Source organism: Pan troglodytes, chromosome 17, assembly GCF_028858775.2.
Source record: "Pan troglodytes isolate AG18354 chromosome 17, NHGRI_mPanTro3-v2.0_pri, whole genome shotgun sequence".
Taxonomy (NCBI): domain Eukaryota; kingdom Metazoa; phylum Chordata; class Mammalia; order Primates; family Hominidae; genus Pan; species Pan troglodytes.
In genome coordinates, this window is record NC_072415.2 from 33,873,763 (window position 1) to 33,892,659 (window position 18,897).

An 18,897-nucleotide genomic window follows, 5' to 3' on the forward strand; every position below is an offset into this window, starting at 1 on the left:
CAGAACGGCCCAACAGGTTTCCAAAATGTCTCCATTGAGAGGCACTGAGCTTGGGGTGGGAGGGTTTAGGACCAGATTTGGTCTCTGTGGCTGAATCCCCTAGCCTGCTTAGAACAGCACAATAGCAGGGTCTTTCTGCAGACAAAGTGGGGCTGTAGGAAGGGAAGAGGCTGCCCAGGGTGGCACAGCTGTGGCTGAAGGAGAGAGGCGGAGAAGGGAGTGTCTCTGTTGCATTGGTGACGGCAGGCAGCAGGACAGAGGCCAGGTGTAGGGTCCCTTGAGAGGTAAAGAGCCCCTAGTGTTGGGCTCCCTGGGTCCCACTGCCCCTAAACACCAGTCACACACACATTGCTTCTAGAGCCCAAACAGCTCCAGAAAAGTATGGCAGCTCAGGTTTCTCTGTCCCTTGCCATGTGGATGGAGAACTACTGAGGTTCTTCCCTTCTTCATACTCCACGTGGATCTAGCTTAAAGGAACTGTGTCTCTCCAGCCACTAGGTGACTTTATTTTCCTGTCCTGTTCCCACCCAACTCTTCCTAACTTTGAATCTCAAAGTATGAACTGGCCTATATGCTTCCCAGGAAGTGAGCAAGTTTTGTTTTTGTTTTTTGCTAAGTAGGTTGTGCAAGTTAAACGAACAAAAATTTAGTTAAATAGCAAAGGCTAAATCTCCATGAATCAGGGCACAGTTGCCTCAAAGTTCCATGGTCTTTAGAAGCATGGGATGCTTCTAAAATGTGAGGAAATAGGGTCAGATGCTTCATGGTTTTCTGTTGAGCTTGTACTTAGAAGTAATTGGGAAAGGAAAGCCGCATAATGTAGTATGTTATAGGGCACCTTGATACACAGATAGGCAGAGCTTTCCCTGGTCTCAACCATGACATCAGTTGCATCCCATAATACATGTTAGCTCAGCCTGATTTACATGCTCAGGTGCACCATAACACTCCTTTTGGGTGGGGCTTTTCCAGGAAGATACGAGTCTGAGCGTGGTGTGCCTCACTCCCAGTGCCTACAGCTGGGTGTTATTTGCTGCTCTTTCCACTTTGGCCTTCTTAGCACACAGATTATTGTCTTTTGTTGCCTCCTTCCATCTGCAGCAGCCATTCTTTGTGTTGTACTTCATTAAGTTATCACTCCGTAAAATAAGCATCAAAGATAAACAGATTTGCAAATATTTATATCATTCTGTCTCTCTTGCAAATGAAACTCTTTGGTACTATTCTAACAGGACAGGACAAAAAGAGGGAAAATGACATTTTGAATCCAAATTCAAGTTGAATTTGCTAAATGACGGAGAAACAATTAAGAAATTGGCTGGGCACAGTGCCTCACACCTGTGATCCTAGCACTTCGGGAGGCCGAGGCAGGTGGGTCACTTGAGGTCAGGAGTTCGAGACCAGCCTGGCCAACATGGTGAAACCCCGTCTCTACTAAAAATACAAAAATTAGCCGAGCGTGGTGGTGGGTGCCTGTAATCCCAGCTACTCAGGAAGCTGAGGCAGGAGAATCGCTTGAACCCGGGAGGCAGAGCTTGCAGTGAGCCGAGATCGCGCCACTGTGCGAGACTCCATCTCAAAAGAAAAAAAAAAGTAATCGGATTAAACTAAAATTCATGCTGCACGGCCTCTAGGATCGCTTCCAATAGAATGAGTCATTGGCAAGGCTTTGAGTGCTTCCCCTCTTCCCCAATTTCAAATGGTGAATTGCAAAATCTCAAGTTATGTGTTGGCAACTGATATCTGGAACAAGAAAGAACTTGATATCTTTCTGTCTTGCAAATTATGCTCACCCGCATCTTTATTTAGGCCTAAAATAAAGTAGCATGTTGGAATTCATCAGCTGCACACATCTCTGAGGTGACTTTTTTTTTTTTTTTTTTTTTTTTTGAGATAGGGCCTCGCTCTGTCAACCAGGCTGCAGTGCCGTGGCATGATCATAGCTCACTGTAGCCTTGATCTCTTGGGCTCAAACCATCCTCCCGCCTTAGCCTCCTGAGTAGCTGGGATTACAGGCCTGTGCCACCACACCCGGCTAATTTTTTATTTTTTTATTTTTTAGTAGAAATGAGGTCTTGCTGTGTTGGCCAGGCAACTCCTGAGCTCAAGCAATCCTCCTACCTCAGCCTCCCAAAGTGCTAGGATTACAGGGTGAGCCACTGCACCTGGCCTGATGTGACTCTTGACCTATCCAAGGCTGCATGGGGACGGGCTGCTTTTCCAGGCCTACAGTTGTTGAAGGAATTGGGCTACTGACTTTTCTCCACATGATAGCCAGGTTTGCACAGAAAAGAGTTTCGTTTACATCTGGAATGCCATTTGCTTCAGCTGTCAACCACGTGGATCCAAATCTATTTTTGGTTATTTCTGTATTGATGATTGGTGAGACACTCATTACTTTGAGTTATCAAAATTACAAATGGAGCTAGAAATTACTCCTCTTGAAATAGCATGGGGGAAAAAAAAAAGGAGGTAGGAAAGGGCCATGGTATAGGGGAAATGGCTAAACTACTTACAAACTACTTAGAAGTTTAGCCAAAGTGTCAGGACCCGCTGTGGTGGAATCTCAGAGATTCTTGTTCTGGAGAAATTGCCAATGTGAAAATGTCAAGGAGAGAATGCTTGAGTGTTTTTCTGTAGCCCTTGTGTGACATTTTGGGTCTGGGCTGGGCTTATAAGAGAGAGTAGTTGAAGCTAACTTGAAATTGGGATCTTTTCTCCTAATGGAAGAATGTTGATTTGTAAAACAAAACAAAACTTCATCAAAGAGCTATTCTACTAAAGTCTAGAAATTTATACTTAAGGAAGCCTGTGAATAGTATGTAAACCCAAATGAAATTTTCTTGACCTATGCTCTACTAAAAACTGAAGAAAAACGTAGATGCCTTAGTGAAAGATGGACATTTTCTATGACATTCAGAGTTGTTTACTGAGAACTGGTTCACACAAAACGTTATTATGAAGAATGTTTCTAGCTTCCCTTTGAAATGACTTTTAACTGAAAAATAGAGAAGTCTGTAATATTTTTATTTTTATTTGTTTATTATTATTTTTTGAGATGGAGTCTTGCTCTGTCGCCCAGGCTGGAGTGCAGTGGTGTGATCTCGGCTCACTGCAACCTCTGCTTCCCGGGTTCAAGCAATTCTCCTGTTTCAGCCTCCTGAGTAGCTGGGACTACAGGCACATGCCACCACGCCTGGCTAATTTTTGTATTTTTAGTAGAGACGGGGTTTCACCATATTGATCAGGCTAGTCTCGAACTCCTGACCTCAGGTGATCCACCCATCTCAGCCTCCCAAAGTGCTGCGATTACAGGCATGGGCCACCGCGCCCCTACATAATATTTTTAAATGATTGCCTAAAATTAATTAGTGTTTGAGTTGCTTGTATAAATAGATGTGTGTGTTGTTGTTGTTGTTGTTGTTGTTGTTGTTTTTGTGAGACGGAGTCTTGCTCTGTTGCCCAGGCTGGAGTGCAGTGGTGCGATCTCAGCTCACTGCAACCTCTGCCTCCTGAGTTCAAGCGATTCTCTTGTCTCAGCCTCCTGAGTAGCTGGGATTATAGGCGTGTACCACCACGCGTGGCTAAATTTTGTATTTTTAGTAAAGACGGGGTTTTTCCGTGTTGGCCAGGTTGGTCTCGAACTCCTGACCTAGGTAATCCACCCACCTTGGCTTCTTAAAGTGCTGGGATTACAGGCGTGAGCCACCAACGTGGCCAGATGTGTGTGTTTAATCCTCAAAGCATTCCTGCAGTTTGTAGATTATGCCACATATAATAGAGGAATCATATTATAACTTAAAGCTCTTTGAGAAAATAATGAAAATATCTTTTAAATTTCAGTAGTTTGGGGGGAACAGGTTGTGTTTGGTTACATGGATAAGTTATTTAGTGGTGATTTCTGAGATTTTGGTGTACCTATCACCCAAGCAGTGTACACTGTACTTAATGTGTGGTCTTTTATCCTTCAGCCTCCCACCCTTCCCCCACTGAGTCCCCAAAGTCTATTGTGTCATTGTTATGCCTTTGTGTCCTCATAGCTTAGCTCCCCCACATAAATGAGAACATACGATGTTTGGTTTTCCATTCCTGAGTTACTTCACTTAGAATAATGGTCTCCAGCTTTATCCAGGTTACTGTGAATGTGATTATTTCATTTCTTTTCATGGCTGAGTAGTAGTTCATGGTATATTTATACCACATTTTCTTTATCCATTCATTGATTGATGGAAATTTGGGCTGGTTTCATATTTTTGCAGTTGTGAATTGTGCTGCTATCAACATGCATGTACATGTGTCTTTTTCATATAATGACTTCTTTTCTTTTCCTCTGAGTACCCCCTAGTGAGATTGCTGCATCAAATGGTAGATCTACTTTTAGTTCTTTAAGGAATCGCCATACTGTTTATAATGAAAATATCTTGATTAATTTTGTTACTTTTTAAGTAGTTCTTGTTGAAGGATGGGTTAGAAAGTCTTTTTAGTTGAGAAATGTGGTTTGGATGTCCTCTTTGTGAATTGCTTATCAGTGCTGTCTCCACGTGCCATTAGCATAGAATAGAGATGAATTGCCTATTTATTTGTATGACGTAAGATAGAGAAGGAACTATTGCTGATGAGTTAGGAAGATATTTGATACACATTAATGATAGATTGAGAAAAACTGTTTAAAAATTGACTAATCTGAAGAATTATTTTCAGAACAGATCAGTAACTCTTAATGACTATTGAGACTTAGCAATAAATGAATATGAATTAAGCAAAACTAGAGAGGAATCTGAATACAGTTAGAAGTAGTACACTCTTGTAATCATACAAGTCTGTTGATCTTTGCTTAAATGCCTGCACAAACAGTGACAGTGAATGGGGGTCAAGTTGGTCATAGGTGCACGCTGTTCGTGTGTCACTGTGTCGTGTGTATTTCATCCTTAATCCTAATTCTCTCAACAGCCCCAAAGATAGGCCTTTTTTTTTTTTTTTTTTTTGAGATGGAATCTCGCTCTGTCACCAGGCTAAAGTGCAGTGGCATGATCTAGACACACTGCAACCTCCACCTCCCAGGTTCAAGCGATTCTCCAGCCTCACTCAGCCTCCTGAGTAGCTGGGATCATAGGCACCCACCACTACGCCCGGCTAATTTTTTAGCCGAGACAGTTTCGCCATGTTGGCCAGCCTGGTCTCGAACTCCTGACCTCAGGCGATCTGCCTGCCTCGGCCTCCCAAAGTGCTGGGATTACAGGCATGAGCCACTGCACCCGGCTTTTTGTTTTTGTTTTTGAGACAGGGTCTTACTCTGTTGCCCAGGTTGGAGTGCAGTGGCAGTGCGATCTCGGCTCCTTGCAGCCTCCAATTCCTGCATTTAAGTGATTCTCATGCCTCAGACTCCTGAGTAGCTGGGACTACAGGCATATGCCACCACAACTGGCTACCTTTTTTACTTTTTTTTATTTAAGTAGAGCTGGGGTTTCGCCATGTTGGCCAGGCTGGTCTCGAACTCCTGACTGCAAGTGATCCGGCTGCCTTGGCCTCCCAAAGTGCTGGGATTACAGGCGTGAGCCACTGCGCCTGTCCTCCAAGGATAAGTCTTTTACCATCACCTTGCACATAGAAAATTAAGGTTTACCAAACCCAAGTGAAAAAGATTGTGAGTGGAAGATATGCTCCCAGCCCTAGAGTGTATGCTGGTTCCTCCAAAAGAACCCTGTTTTTATGCTGAATAGTATTACGTGGACCTAGCAAGATTGCAGGTCAGTTTTCTAGCCCTGATCTTCTTCCGGGGCTCTCAGGCTCAGTGGACTGCACCACTTGAAACCTGGTTGTACACACTAGAAGGCTCTTGGCACCTCTCTCTTACCTTTATTGTCTGCCAATTTTGCCTCTCAAGTGTCTGTTGAATCCATCCACTTCTCTTCATCTTTACTACTACCGCCTAGTCCAGGCCACCCTCACCTCTCACTTGGACACTTGCACTGGCTCAGCTGGCTGCCTTATATCCTCCCTGCCCTACCTTTACCTCCACCAGAGTGATCTCTTCAACATTAATATCTTGATTGCATGCCTCGCCACTAAAATCTCTTTTGCAGCCTCTGTGGTGGGTTGAAAAATGGTCCTCCAAAAGGTATCTACTTCCTAATCCCTAGAATCTCTCAGTGCTACCTTGTAAGGAAAAGAATAAAAGGTGCCTTGCAGATGTGATTAAGTTAAGGATCTTGAGATGGGGGATTATCCCGGATTATCTCGATGGGCCCTAAATGCAATCACATGTATCCTTATAAGAGGAAGGCAGAAAGAGATTTTACACACACGCAGAAGGTGGCGAAATGGAAACATCAAGAGACAAGATTTGAAGACATTGGCCTTGAAGATTAGAGCCACAGCTGCCCTAAGCCCGAATGCAACCAGTCACCAGAGGATGGAAGAGGCATGGCAGGGACTCACCCCTAGAGCCTCCCCAGGGAGTGTGGCCCTGCTGATACCTCGATTTCAGCCCAGTGACACTGATGTCACACTTCTGGTCTAAAGAACTGTAAGAGAATACATTTCTCTTGTTTTCAGCCACCAGGTTTATGGTAATTTATTACAACAGCCACAGAAAACTAATTCAGCCTCCCATTGCTTTTAGGATTAGGACCAAAATCTGTGGCAGGATTTATCTGGCATAGCTTGGGCCTGCTTGGTTTGCCCCTTGACCGTCACTGCCTTATCTCATTTTTTTCATATGAAGATTGAGTATCCCTTATCCTAAAAGCTTGGGACCGGAAATGTGTTGGATTTCAGATTTTTTCAGATTTTGGAATATTTGCTTATACATAATGAGATATTTTAGGAATGGGACCCAAGTCTAAACACAGAATTCATTTATGTTTCATATACATTTTATGCATAGAGCTTGAAGGTAATTTTGTACAATATTTTAAATAATTTTCTGCATGAAACAAAGTTTTGACTGCATTTTGACTGTGAACGTCACATGAGATCAGGTGTAGAATTTTTCACTTGTGGCAGCATGCCAGCCCTCAAAAAGTTACAGATTTTGGAGCATTTTGGGTTTCAGATTTGTGGGTTAGGCTGCCCAACCTGTATTTTAAAATGATTTTGTTGTATCATTTCTAGGTTGTGGCTGTACAAATCCCAGTTAGCTCATGCTATAAAATAGACTCATATTTCCCCCTTTTATACGGTGGTTTGTAGAAAAACAGAAAAGTAAAATAGCTTTAAATTGGCAATGGCTTTCGTTTTAACCAGCTTTAGAATCCATATTAACCTTCATTGAAAAGATCAATGCTGGCTGGGTGCAGTGGCTCACACTTGTATTCCCAGCACGTTGGAAGGTGAAGACGAGTGGATCACTTGAGATCAGGAGTTTGAGACCAGCCTGGCCAACATGGCGAGAGCCTGTCTCTGCTAAAAATACAAAAATTCGCTGGGCCTGGTGGCACATGCCTATAATCCCAGCTACTCGAGAGGCTGAGACATGAGAATCACTTGAACCTGGGGGGCGGCGGTTGCAGTGAGCTGAGATCACGCCACTGTACTCTAGCCTGGGCAACAGTATGAGACTCTGTCTCAATAAATAAATAAATAAAATAAATAACCAATGCTTTCTCCAATTATGCCATTTGGTAGCCTTGTCTTCCATTGCTGTGTTCTTTCCTTACTCTTTGACTTGTAGTTACCATGATCTTTCAGATTCTTGACTTTGCTTTGCTTCCTCCTGACACAGGGTTTTCATTGCACATTGAATCTCTCCTCCAAGCTGACTCAATTTCTACTTATCCTTCAGCCTCAACTCCACCTTCCCTTCCTGGAGAGGCTTTCTCTGGTCTTCCAGCCTCATTTGTTTGCTATGCATTCTGTAAGAATCCTCTGGGTTCTTACCTTAGTTTGTAATCATGCACAGACAGCCCTGGCCTTACTTGGTTCTAATATGCACAGATTCCAGTTTCCAGAGTTAAGTAACACCAGTTCCCCAATAACACAGTTCAATTTTCAGTTACTACTGTGTGTGAGCTTTGAGTAATTGTAGCCACTAGCTTTTCAGGCCACAAATCATTATGTATATAACAGGTGCACATCATGATCAGTAGCCAATCGTGTGACTTCTTTCAGAGTCTGTCTGTGACTGGTCATTGCACCTCTGTTGTTCAGTTCACAGACAGCAAAGAGTGTCCTTGTGTTGCTTCCTTCATTCCTAGTGATAGACCCACTGACATTTTACTCAAAGGGATAATTGAAAGAGGACTTTGGCCAACAAAGATGAAAGTGCAGCAAAGAAAAAAGTGGTAACACTGGAACTGAAATTGGAATGAAATCTAAATGGAAGGAATAGCTGACCTGGAATGTTGACACTGCCCCTATTTGAGGGACTGTGGATGTGCAGCCACAGGCAGTTAGTGAAGGGGAGTTTATTAAACATAAAGGAGGAAAGTTGTAAGAAAAAAGATGCAGATGTCCCAGAGGAGGTGACACTGGCCAAGAAAAACTTCCCATTCAAAGAACTCTTGGAAAGATCTCACAACATTGAAAGCACAAAGGCTAAACTGAAGCTAATCCAAACTTCATAAGGAGTGTCACAGTTCAAAGTATGACAGAGATGCGTACTTTACATCATATATTATCTTACAAGAAGAGGGCACGCCCTGCTCAAAATCCTCTTGATAAGTTTCTTACAAAAAAGGAAATCCCTTTAATGCTCAATGTTTTAAATAAGAGTTTATAAAATAAATGTTTTGCTAACTTTTTTATTTCCCTAATGTTTATAAATGGTAGAGTTTTTAAATGCTTTTAAATTATTTTTTCAATTGTGGTAAAATATACATGAGGTAATATTCACCATTTTATTCATTTTTAGATGTACGGTACAGTGGCATTAGTGGCATTAAGTACAGCCATCACCAGCATCCATCTCCAGAACTGTTTTGTCTTTCCAAATGGAAACTTTGTACCCATTAAACAATAATTTCCCATTTCTCCCTAGCCCCAGCAACTGCCCTTCTGCTTTCTGTCTCTATGAGTTTGTCTGTGATAGGTACCTCTTATAAGTGGAATCATACAGTATTTATCTTTTTGTGATTGGCTTATTTCACTTAGCATAATGTTCATGAGGTTCATTTATGTTATAGCATATGTCAGAATTCTGTTTTTAAGGTTAAATAATATTCCATTGTTTGTATATGCCACATTTTGTTTATCCATTCATCCATTAATGGACACTTGGGTTGCTTCCACCTTTTGGCTATTGTGAACAATGCTTCTGTGAACATGGATGTCCAAATATCTGAGCTCCTGCTTTCAGTTTTTTCGGGTATATACCCAGAAGTGGAATTGCTGGATCATATGGTAATTCTAGTTTTAATTTTCTTTATTATTTTTTTTTTAAAGAGACAGAATCTGGTCTCTTGCCTAGGCTTACGTACAGTGGTGTGATCAGAGATCAGTGTAACCTTAAACTTGTTGGCTCAAGTGATCCTCCTGCCTCAGCCTCCCAAGTAACTAGGACTACATTCATGTGCCATCAAGTCCGGCTAATTTTAGTTTTTGTAGAGCTGTGGTCTGGCTGTGTTGTCTGGGCTGGCCTCTAACTACTGGGCTCAAGGGATCCTCCCACCTTGGCCTTCCAAAACACTGCGATTACAAATGTGAGCCACTGTGCCCAGCCCTATTTTTAATTTTTTGAGGAACTACTATACTATTTTCCACAGTGATTTTACCACTTTACATTCCCATCAGTGGTACACAAGGGTTCCAGTTTTTCCACATCCTTGCCAACAGTTTTCTTGATTTGTTCTGGATAGTAGCCATCCTAATAGGGTGAGGTGGTATCTGATTTACGTTTCCCCAGTGATTAGTGATATTGAGCATCTGTTCATGCGCTTGTTGGTCATTTGTATATATTCTTTGGAGAAATGTTTATTCAAGTCCTTTGCCCATTTTTTAATTGGGTTGTTTGGTTTTTGTGTTGTTGAGTTTTAAGAGTTCTTTATGTATTCTGGATATTAACTCCTTATCTAATGTATAATTTTCAGACATTTCCCTCCATTCCATGGATTGCCTTTTCACTCTGTTGTTAGTGTCCTTTGATGCAGAAAAAATTTTAATTTTGATATAGATCGGTGTATCTGTATTTTCTGTTTTTGTGTGTGCCTTTGGTATCACATCCAAGAAACCATTGCCAAATCCAATGTGATGAAGCTTTTTGTCTGTTTTCTAATAAGAGTTTTATAATTTCAACTCTAATGCTTAGGTCTTTCATCCCTTGTGACTTAATATTTTGTATGGTATAAAGTAAGGGTCAACTTCATTCATTTGAATGTGGATATCCAGTTTTACCAGCACTGTTTGTTGAAAAGATTGCCCTCCATGCATGAAGGTTTATTTCTAGGCTCTCTATTCTTTTGCATTGGTCTATATGTCAGGGTTTGTGCTGGTACAACACTGTTTTAATACTGTAGCTATGTAGTAAGTTTTGAAATCAGAAAGTGTGAGATCTTCCAATTTGTTCTTTTTCAAGATATTTTGGCTATTTGGGGTCCCTTGAGATTCCATATGAATTTTAACATGGAGTTTTCTATTTCTGCATAGAAGACGTTGGTATTTTGATAGGGATTACACTGAATCTAGAGGTAATTCGAGTAGTATTAGCTAATATTAAGTCTCCTAATCCATGAACATGGAACATCTTTCCATTTATTGATCTCATCTTTAATTTCTTTCAGCACTGCTTTATAGTTTTCAGTGTATAAGTCTTTCACCTTGCTGGTTGAGTTTATTCCTAAGTATTTTATTCTTTTTGGTGCTATTGTAAATGGAACTTTCTTAATGTTTTGAATTATTCATTGTTAGTGTGTAGAAATACAACTGATTTTTATGTGTTGATTTCGTATCTTGCAACTTTGCTGAATTTGTTTCTTTTAACCATTTCTTGTAGAATTTTTAGGGGATATTTTTGTTTCTGTTTTTGTTTTCTTGAGACAGGATCTCACTTTGTTGCCCAGGCTGGAGTGCAGTGGCATGATCACAGTCTACTGCAGTCTTGATCTCCCCAGGCTCAGGTGATTGTCCCACCTCAGCCTCCTGAGTAGCTGGAGCTACAGGTGTGTGCCACTACACCTGGCTAATTTTTGTATATTTTTGTAGAGTTGGGGTCTTGCCATGTTACCCAGGCTGGTTTCAAACTCCTGGGCTCAGGCCATCTGTCCGCCTTGGCCTCCCAAAGTGCTGGGATTACAGACGTGAGCCACCGTGCCTGTCCATTTTTAGGGTTTCTTACATCTAAGATCATGTCATCTGTAAACAGAGATAATTTTATTGTTTTTCTTTCCAATTTGGATGCTTTTTATTTCTTTTCCTTTACTACTTGCTCTGGCTAGGACTTCTAGTGCTATGGTGAATAGCAATGGCAAAAATGGGCGTTTTTGTCTTTTTCCTGATCTTAGAGGAAAAGCTTTTGGTCTTTTACTATTGAATATGATGTTAGCTGTGGGTTTAATGTTTTGATGAAGTTTTTAAAAAGATCATAGGGCACTTGTGATTGTTCCCATTTATTATTAAGATCAGTTTGTATGGTTTCAGCTTGCATGGTCCTTTTTAGGCTCTTACTCTATTGTGTAAAGTGAGTACTGCCTGTATTCCCTAACATAATATTTCCCCCAGTTGGACTGTGCTCCTTGAGATTAAGAATTTTGTCTGTTTTGCTCACTGCTATATCCCTAATGTCTGGCATGTAGTAGGTACTCAGTCAATGATGTGTGAATGATTCTTACTTTAAACATGAGTTATTCTGGGTTCCCACCATTTGTGCTATTTATCCCCCATTCTCCAAATGTGTGGATTCCTTGTGATAGGACATTTGTCTGGCGTATTGGAGAGTAGTGTTGCAGAGTCTCAGATAGACCGTCTCACCAGGAGGATGGGGTGAGACTCCAAATTGATATCTCTCACTTATTTTAAGGCTTGCATATATTAGACATTCTGTGTTGTATTAACTGGTTACTACAACACTTTGGTATTATCAATTTAGCATTTAGACGTGGAATATGGTTCCTTTGGAAATGCAAAATTCAGTACAAATGGAAGGTGGTAGTAAAGGGTAGTTGGTGGCAGGGTTGCTGTTGTGAACTCGGGTTCTTCAAGGAGATCACAAGGAGACTGTGGCATTTTATGTTGGTGTATGACTGTGAAAGGCAGGTACCATGGATCAGGTCAGGAGAAAAGATCTTTTAGCTCTTTTCATTTTTCAGGCGACATGTTTCTTCAGAGACTTCCCTGCAGGTGAGGCCTCAGCCTGGGGTCAGTGGAAATTCAACCCCAAATCAGCACTTGCTATGCTATGCTACACATCCATATGCCCTGAGTTGTCAGATGTGTGTCTAGTGGCACCATTTACCTCTTATAATTCAAAACCAAATTCTGCAGAGGGTGATGTTTGTTTAAAGTCGAGTCCTCTTTATTTTCATATATAAACTATACATTAATTAAGTGCCGACTGTGTTTAAATTATCATGGTAGGTCCCGAAAGGAGACAAAGATGAATAAGATCCACTCCCTGCCCTCAAAGAAGTGCCCGTCTGATGAGGACAATCTACACAGCATGTAATTTATTTTTATTTTTATTTTTATTATTCTTGAGACAGAGTCTCACTCAGTCGCCCAGGCTGGAGTGCAGTGGTGCAATCACAGTTCACTGCAGCCTCAACCTCCCAGGCTCAGGTGATCCTCCTACCTCAGCCTCCTGAGTAGCTGGAACCACAGGCATGCACCACCGTGCCCGGCTAATTTTTGTAGTTTTTGTAGACACGGGGACTCACCACGTTGTCCTGGCTAGTCTTGAACTCCTGGGCTCAAGCAATCCGTCCGCCTTGGCCTCCCAAACTGCTAGGATTACAGGCATGAACCACCATGCCTGGCCCACACAGCATATAATTTAAATGGAATCACATCATGAGAACAGTAATAAAAACAGGCATATTGGTCCACTTAGGCTGCCATAACAAGACACCAAAGGCTGGGTGGCTTAAACAGCAGAAATGTATTTTCTCACAGTTCTAGAGTCTGGGAGTTTGAGACCAGGGAGCCAGCATGGTTGAGATCTGGTGAGGGCTGTCTCTCTTCCTAGCTTGTGGACAGCTACTTTCTGGCCATGTTCTCACATGGCCTTTTCTCTGAGTGTGAGGGGCACATATGAGAGAGTGAGATGTCTTTCTTCCCCTTCTTATAAAGCCACCAACCCTCCTGGATTAGGACCCCATCCTTATGACCTCATTTAAACTCAGTTACCTCCTAAAAGCCCTGTGTCCAGATATAGTCAAATTAGGGGTTAGGGCTTCAACATAGGACTTTTTGGGGGACGCAGTTCAGACCATAGAAACAGAGATACATAGCACTTACTTAGGACCCCCGGTTTGCCAGGAACTGTGCTGGCATCCTCATTCAGTCCCCCCATGCACCTGTAAGGTGGGTACTGTCATTCCCCCCTACTTTACAGATGATGAAACTGCAACTCGAAATAATTATTTTCCAAGGACACTTCACTTAGCAGAGCCAGGACTTGAAACCAGGGCCATGAGAATTGAGGGAGTGTCAGAGGAGGTGCCTTGAGAATGAGCAGGGAAGTCTCCCAGGGTACTGGGGCAGAGCCAGCATCCTCAGACTAGGCATGTGTTATAGTCAGGGTCAGACTGTTCTGTGGCCGCACAAAGAGAAGTGTATTCAAGGGAAGGATGGAAGTGGACACACATGATAGGTGGGTCTGTGTTCTATGTAGAACCATGGATTTTACCCTTTTCCACTTGGGTGGTAAGGAGCCATTGGCAGGTTTTTGTTTTGTCTTGTTTTGTTTGTAGAGACGGAGTCTCAGTGTGTTGCCCACGTTGGTCTCAAACTCCTGGCCTCAAGCGATCCTCTTGCCTCGGCCTCCCAAAGTGCTAGGATTACAGGTGTGAGCTGCCATGCCTGGCACCATTGGTGGTTTTTAAGCAGAGGAGTGACATGGATTTGTGTTTTAGAAAACTAATTCTGGGGACACTGTACACAGTAAGCCTGGAGGAAAGAAAACAAGTTAGAGAGCGACTGTCATAGCCCACATGGGGTCTGGGGAGAGCAGGGGAAATATGTGTGAAATGTTATAGGAGGTAGATTCAGCAGGACTCCTGTTTGGTTTCAGTTTGATTTTTGGTTGTGGTTGGGAGGAAGGAGGAGGAATTGAGGATGTTCGGGGTCACCAGTTAGATGGTGCGGCCATTCAGAGCAAGAGAGGGAATACAGGAAGAGGAACAAATTTGAAGGATTAAGCAATGTTATAATTTCTTTACCAATTTGTCATCAATTGGGAAATGTTACACCAATTATTTTAACTCTCTTGGGAAAGAAATGTATGTAGTACTGAATATTGAAAAAAGACTTGAAGTAGCTGGAGGAGTAATTGGAGGCCTCTTGATTGGGACCGTGATTGGGACCACTAGTGATGATTTAGTATAATTTAAGAAGTCAGTTAAAGCAGGGGATTCTAAAAATGATTAACGTCAAATAAACATTTTATTACTTTTGATGTGGGGCTGAGGCTTTTACTTTGTGAGTTTGGTGATGGATTTTTAATTTGACTTTCTTGCGTAAGCCGCATCTATAATATATTTCTGTGTCTTTCAGTATTGGGGTCACTAAAGTGGAGTAAGAGGTTAAAATCATTTGTGAAGCAATATTGGGTAAATGCCCCTCAGTTTTACAAGCCTTTTCCACTTATCTTGCTTTTACCTAACCCTAACGTAACTTTTAAAGTCATCTGCCATTTTCGAATCTTTTCAAAGCATTTATTTATTTTTCATACATGTCATGTTTTTTCTCACCCTTATTTCATGTAGTTACATAATAAACAATGAATTATGTAGTTGCCATTTAACAAGGCTATATATATTTATATATAACACTTTTTATATAACAAGGGCAATAGGAATAATCACATTTGGAAATAATCACTAGAGACTCTCGGTAAGCATACAGCTTAACTAGTAAAGAGAAAAGCCCAGTAGCTTGAGTATTCAATAGGTGAAGGGCATCTAGCGCGCTCTCTCTCTGACATTAGTTAATCCAGAGATTTAGGTGAGTGAAGATTGGTTAAGTGAGTTTCCACTGTGTGTTACTTTTTGTGTGCATGTGTGTAGATAACACAAGGGCCAGTGTAGACATCAGTGTGAAATGGTGGTACTATATTTTTGGGGGGGCTATATTATAAATTACTGATTATTTCTAAAACAGTTACAAAGAGAAAATATAGATTGTAGGAGGGATTATGCAATGATAGTTTAAAATGAAAGTGGCGTTAGTGGAATTTTGCATTAGCTACAGTAGTGAAACGAAGTGGATTGAGTTCAGGGAAAAAAGTAGGGGATCTGAGGGTCTGTTGGATTACTAGAGAGAGATGAATGGAAGTATTTCCTTCTGAAAATCAGATTTACATGTCATTTCATAATTCATGCCTGCATAGACCCCTAATGCCATCAGTTAAAATTATCGTTGCTTCAAAGTGAGCCCACCTACTTTCTGGCCATGCTAAAAGCACAGCTAATGATAGCATCTAAAACAGCTTGCACATACAGTCCATTATAGTAGGAACTCAGTTATTTTCCCTTGATAATTGGCATTGATTCGCTAGCACAGGAAGAGAAAGCTGGAGGCTTTTGAGAACTCTGGGCTCCACCTTGCAGCAAGCCTGTGTCTGATGGAGCTCTAGTGGGTGGGTGGGTAGCAGAGAAAGCACAAGCCAATAGTCCAGCAGCGTGTTAACCGTGTAAGAGAAGGGCCAAGAGTGTTATTTGCCACCTTAAGAGACCAAGCAAATTATAAAATGCAACAAGTTCCCTGGTTCATGGTCCTTCAGGAATATTGGCCTCTGTCATTAGGTTAGGAATAGCTAGTAATCATGAAATATTTTAGGGACTGCTTTCCTCTTATCTGTTGCCCTGATTTGCTTTAGTTATTTTAATAATGGAGAGAAATTGGGCCTCTTAATAATTTTAATAGGTGTATTATATTATTTTTCTTTTAACAATTTAAAATAGTTTAAATATACAAAAGTGCAGCATATTATAAACAAATATAGATGTCCTTCATACTCAGAATTATGTTTTGAAAAATGTTAACATTTGTAAACATTTGCCATATTCACTTCTGATATCTTTAGAGAAGTAAGACATTACAGATACAGTTAAACTTCCCTTTCAGCCCGGCGTGATTACATTTTTCTCTTTCCCTCTCTATAGGCCACCAGTGTCATCAAGCTGGTATATGTCTTTTCCATCCATATGTTATGCTTTTATTGCATATTTTTAACCGTTAACAACATGTAGGTTTCTGTTTTCAAATTAGCATGATAAATATCCTTTGCAGTTTGTATTTTTCACCCGATTTTTAAGTTTTGAAGTCGACCCATGTTGATCTATGTTATAAAACAACTATAATCATTTTAACATCTAAATCAAGTGTTTTGTTATATAAATATATGATATACTTAGTCATTATGGGTAACCATTTAGGTGGGTTCTATTTTCTTAGGACCTTAACAGTGCTATAGTGCAAGCAGTCCCCAACCTTTTTGGCACCAGGGACTGGTTTCATGGGCGACAGTTTTTCTAAGGGTGTGGGAGATTGCGGGGGATGGTTTTGGGATGAAACTGTTCCACCTCAGATCATCAGGCATTAGATTCTCATAAGAAGTATACACAACCTAGACCCCCCACGTGCACAGTTCACAGTAGGGTTCGCGTTCTTAGGAGAATCTCATACTGCTGCTGATCTGACAGGAGGTGGAGTGCAGGTGGTAATGCTCGCTCGCCTGCTGCTCACCTCCTGCTGTGTGGCCCAGTTCCTAACAGGCCATGGACCCTGCGACCCAGGGGTTGGGAACCCCTGCTTTAGTGAACATCTTTATACACGTTTTTACGCACATGTGCAAAACATTGCTGGGGTATATGTCTAGTTGTGGAATTGTTTTGTCTAAGGATCAATGATACTATATGTTGGCAAATCTCTCTCCAAGAGTTTTTACAGGGGCTTATAGTTTTCTGTCCTGTGTATGATATGATACAATTTAAGATGTAAAAAGACTCCAAAAGAAGAAATGAATATACTCTGTATATTTACACAGTGTAAATAACGGGTGTGCCTAATGACATTTAGGGTCCTGGGGTTTTTTCAATTAGCTAGTCCTTTATTGAGCATTTCCTGTGTACTGAAGCATTGTGGAAGTTTCTGGAGCAATTTGAGAGCAGATACCATGACTCTTATAAAAATATCTGTGTTCAGTGCCTGCAGAGCAGTACATTTTGGGGATAAAATCAATGAAACTATGTGGGGGAAATAAGGTCTGGTCCCTACTCACAAGAAATTTAGAGTCTAGCTAGGATTATATAATATACATATATGAAAGATATACATTAATGAATCAGACTAAGTAGTTGAAAATAATGTAATTCATAGAAGTAGCTTGAAAATTAAGTTGAAGCAGTATATGTTGAAAAAAGAATGAAGTAAAAAAACTACCCAGTGAGCTGGGTGTGGTGGGTATGTGTCTGTAGTCCCAGCTATTTGGGAGGCTGAGGTGGGAGGATTGCTTAAGTTGGAGACTTCAAGGCTGCAGTGAGCCATGATTGTGCCACTGCACTCCAGCCTGGGTGACAGAGCAAGACCCCATCTCTGAAAACAAAAAAGCTACTCAGTGACACCATTCTTTTTTCCCTACCCCTCCTTTCCCCATCTTAGAATTAAACATTGAGAGAATCAAGTTATTAGAGCATTCAGCAACAGAAAAATACAATTAAAGGGATAGGAACAACTCAGGGTTTTCTGGTCATGAACCAGGTTGGAGACACTGAGGCCAGATGCCCCATGGGAGGCAGGGCACTCTACATGTGTCTTGAAGCCCTTCCCATCTGCCGCCTGGGCTGTAGTTGCTCAACACAAGGCTGCAAGTGTGTGTTTCCTGCTATCCCACATTCAGAGCTTTCACACATTTCATGAAGCATCTCATATTCAGAGCTCACTGAAGTCTCTTACTGCACCATTAACTATTAAATCCATAAAGTCCCTGAGCAAAGGCACATGGGAAGATGAAGGTTTGCCACCAGGGCAGTTCTTGGGATGGAGAAAATCTCAGGGGTATGGTATTAAGCTCATTCACAGCAGGCTCAAGAGTTAAGAAGTAGTTTTGCATCTGCAAAGGGTTTCTCTAATTCCTACCAGCTCAAACATTTAGCATTGCACAGGCAGGACAGCATTTTAACTTCTTGCCAAAAGTCTCTTTACCACTGCGGATTGGATTTTTCACCTATGGGAATTAAACTTCTCTTCTATAATGGCAGTTGGCTGAAAGAGCATTTGTGTATGTTTGTGTATGTGTGTGTGTGTGTGTGTTTAATAACCAGTTTTGTTAGAGCCGTAGTGCAAACCCAGGAACATTGGTTTCTTTCTCTGTACACAGCACAGGGGCAGGTTACAGAGAGGACATCATGGAAAAAGTCAGACTCTTTCTAGGATTTGAATCGGGAGTCTGAAGAGGAGAGGGGTGGATGTGCAGAGGCTGCGAGGCAAAGATCAGTGATGTGGGGTGGTTAAGGGCTTGCACATTTGCTGAGCTGAACCAGAGAACCTGCTTGGAAGAAGTGAGAAGCCATGCTAGCGAAGGCCAGGTGCTTGCAGGGGCTCAGAGCCTGGCAGTTGCATTAGTTTGCTGTGATGCACAGTGCAAAGAGGTGGCTGGTCAAGGACCAGTGGCATGGTGAAGTGTCTCCAGGGTGCACCGCTTTTGTGGCAGTTTAGTATGGACAGAGTCTGGGCAGGCTCAATGTAGCAAGCCTGTCATGAGAGGTGAGGACCAAGGTGGAGGTTGGTGTGACAGGAACAAGGAAA

General features: G+C 41.6%; 1 protein-coding gene across 8 annotated transcripts in view; it reads left to right on the top strand.

Annotated features, from left to right (window-relative positions):
• The window catches only part of TTC39C (tetratricopeptide repeat domain 39C), a 120,628-nt gene that overhangs the window by 11,405 nt on the left and 90,326 nt on the right, over window positions 1-18,897 (top strand). The gene's annotated exons all lie outside the window — the stretch shown is intronic.